Source organism: Triticum urartu, chromosome 7A, assembly GCF_056163025.1.
Source record: "Triticum urartu cultivar PI428250 chromosome 7A, HENAU_Tu73, whole genome shotgun sequence".
In the NCBI taxonomy this organism is placed as follows: domain Eukaryota; kingdom Viridiplantae; phylum Streptophyta; class Magnoliopsida; order Poales; family Poaceae; genus Triticum; species Triticum urartu.
Window position 1 is genome coordinate 64,183,892 of NC_141879.1, and position 3,604 is coordinate 64,187,495.

The following is a 3,604-nucleotide window of genomic DNA, read 5'->3' on the forward strand; positions in this document are numbered from 1 at the left end:
AACCTAGGTGTGATGGGTCATTTTGGAGCTAACCTAGGTAAGATGGGTCATTTTGGATCTAACCTAGTTGAAATGGGTCATTTTAAAGCTAAGGTAGGTAAAATGGATCATTTAGGAGCTAATCTAGGTAAAATGGGTCATTTTAGAGCTAACTTGGATAAACTGGATCATTTATAAGCTAACTAAGGTAAAATGTGTCATTTTAGAGCTAACTTAGGTAAAATGGATCGTTTATGAGCTAACTAAGCTAATTATCCAATTTTTGACATAAGTAAGCTAAGTACAAATCGTTTTAGAGCTAACAGAGGTAAAATGGATGGTTTTGGAGGTCAGTAAGCTTATTAAGTCATTTTGGAGGAAAAGAAGCTAACTCTAGGTCATTATGGTAAGCATATTGGAGGAAATAAAGCTAAGTCTAGGTCTTTATGCATTTGTTAAGCAAAACACTAGAGAAACTTACCGTGATCATGGAGGTGTAGGAGCGGGCTGGCTCGTGTCGGTAGCTGGAGAAGGATCGTGCGATGCTTGTCTAGAGTTACTCTGCACCAATGATCATTACCAATGTCTCGTTACCATGATGACACTCAAATGTTAAGACTAGCAAGTAATGTCCATTCAAATTAAACTCACCGTGGTCCCAGGAGCAATCACTGGCATCGGCGGAGCGGTCTGACCGGACTTCTCACACACAGACTGCACATTTGGTTTTGACAAACACAGTCATACTAGTTAGTAATGAGACAAACACTACATGAATGTTTTGGCTAATCTGCAGAATAAACTTACCACAAGGAGCTCGTACATGGCCCTTGCCTACATGTCATTCCGTACCCTCTCCTCCTCCAACATCTTTGTCGTCCTCTCCTCCAACTCCCGCTGCCTCTTCGTCGCCTCCGCCAGAAGTTTCTCTATTCTATCTCTCTCACTCTGTATAGCAGCCTGCAACACCACTCACATGACCATTTGTAATCATTGATGGAAGCGCACACAATGTAATGGAGAAAGATAGCTAAGTACGTATAACTAACCTTGAAGGCGAGTTGGACTGGCCGTTCACGAGGCCTTATCTCAGGAGCGGAGCTCGACTGGCGCGCCTTGATCTCCGGGAGAGTGCTAGGACAATGGATAAGTCCATCTCCCATGGCTATGGAGCCATGGGACCTCCCGCCACCAGATATCATCAGCAGCTGTTGTATCAATGGGACCCTGGCTCGGGTTAAAGTCCTCCCCTTTCCTCGCCTTCCCCTGATCTCTATATTGCACGAGCTTGTCATGGGAGGAGATGTTGGTGAAGTTCTTTGGATCATCGAGGTCAGGCGCAGAGAATGCCTTGACTTTCTTGTAAGGGCCAGTGTGGGCCATGGCATACAGGTCGTACACCTCTGGCACCTTATCCGCCTTATTGTAGCAAACCACATACCCAGTTCCGCCCGAACTGAAATAAGTTGGAGCTGCCTTGATGGTGTGGCACACCTTCCATTTGGGCACGTTTGTCCTTGGCCTCGTTGTGGAGGGCTAGCCATTCATTTGAGCATCACTCATTGACCAACACCTCCCAACAATCCATCTGATCCGCACACCATCTCGGAGGGGCCTAAGTTAGCAAATAGAAACTTGAGCGCTACGGCTATGAATTACTAAATGAAGGAAGTAAGTACAAGGCCTTAAGAATTACCTTCATGTACTGCTCCTTACTCAAGAACTTCTCGCGGCACACCGGCTTGGTCTTCTTGATACCACGCGAGGCGTAGTAGTCTCGAACAGCCTGCACCCGAGCCTCGTGCCGTAAGTTCTGTAGTAGGTGCTTGTAGATGTTATCGATAACATTTGCCGCTTCCTCCTCGTATCCCTCCTCACACCTGTAGAATGTCTGCAATCAAATGAGACAACATTGATTAGTACAGTTAATAACTAGCTAGTTGAATATTTTTAATTGTGTAAAGGAGAAATTACTCAGAACTTTCTGATCACCACATCTGCCCTCGTCTTGCACAAGACACCGTCGATAATCTCACCCGACGGGGCCAAGGCAGCCAAGTAGTGCTCCCAACTCAATCCAAGCTCTGGAAGCCGACCCTCACCAGGCAACGTGACAAACCCCAGCTCTTCTTGACGTAATCGGTCATAGGGTTCAGTGGCATCAACATGTGCAAGGCCACCATGACGTAATCGGTCAAGCATTGACAGGTCATCCGCAACAGTAACCTCTTCTTGTTCCGGCTCTTCTTGTTCCTCCTCTGGGGTGATGTCGGATTCACTGTCGTTGTCTACTTAAATGTTCCGGGGTGAAGTATAGTGGTTCTTGAAACACTTTTTGGAAAGACGTGTCTCTTGGAAGAATTCTCCTTCATATGTGTCTGGGTTAATGTGAGGTTCATAATCCTCTTCCTTTGGGGGAGAAAGTCTAGCACGTGGCGGCACTTCATAAACGACATCCCAACCTTTCAGATTTGGATTAGTTTGGCAGGCCCACGGTAGATAGAATACTTGGGTCGCCTGTTGAGCCGTAATATAGACATCAGGAACATCTAAATGGGTGCTTTGGTTGATTTCAACTAGCCCTATATGTTCATGAGTCCTTCTAGTCTCCTTCGGCTGAAACCAATAACATTTGAAGACTACGACATTCGGTGGGTTTTCACCATAGAATAGAAGTTCATAAATTGCTTCAACTCCCCATAATACTCGGTACCTCCTTTGCCGATAGCAGATACACAACAATTTGTAGACTTTCGGTCGGCCATAGATAGCTCTTTGCCATAGGTACGAAAGCGATACCCGTTGATGTCGTATTTGTCAAATGAACGGACCTTATAGTCAAAACCATTAGCGACTTGTCTCAATTCGGCGTACATAGACTCTGAATTAGCCTACAAGTTTAATATGAAAGGATTGTTGCATTACGCACAAATTAGCGAATGAAATGAAATTGTCTAATAGAAATTACCATTTGTTTGAACCAAGAGATGAAACCGGTATAGCCGCCTCCTTGCTTTGCGAGAAGCTCATACTCTTCGACGGAATCCTTTTGGATCATCGCTCCATACAAGAATATGGCGACGTATCTACTGTATGAAATATCCAGGAATAAGAGCAGTTCAAAGGAAATAGAAGTTGTGAAATAATGTACCGAGAACTTACTCGATGTACGGCCGCACTTCTATCAGGTTGTTGAAGATATACAACGAAATGGTCCGCCATTCTTCGTTATCCAAAGATACTGGATTTGAAACACTGGCTGGTGCGAGATTCCCTTTGAATAGGCTGAGGTTGGATCCATCCTTTTTAGGGTCGTCAGCATTGTACCGAGGCTTTGGATTATGGAAATGACGATTTTTGGCTTCGTAGTGTGTTGTCACGAAGTTTGCCGCCTCCTCAGTGATGAATGCCTCAGCCATCGATGCTTCAATTCTACGTTTATTTTTACATTTTTCTCGAAGCGTCTTCTGCATCCTCTCAGTTGGGTAGCACCAATGATTTTGCACGCCCCCCCCCCCCAATCTTGCCTCGGTCGGGAGATGCAAAATCAAATGCTGCATTGGATTAAAGAAGCCCAGTGGAAAGATCTTCTCTAACTTACGGATCAACTACGGCGCCAACTCTT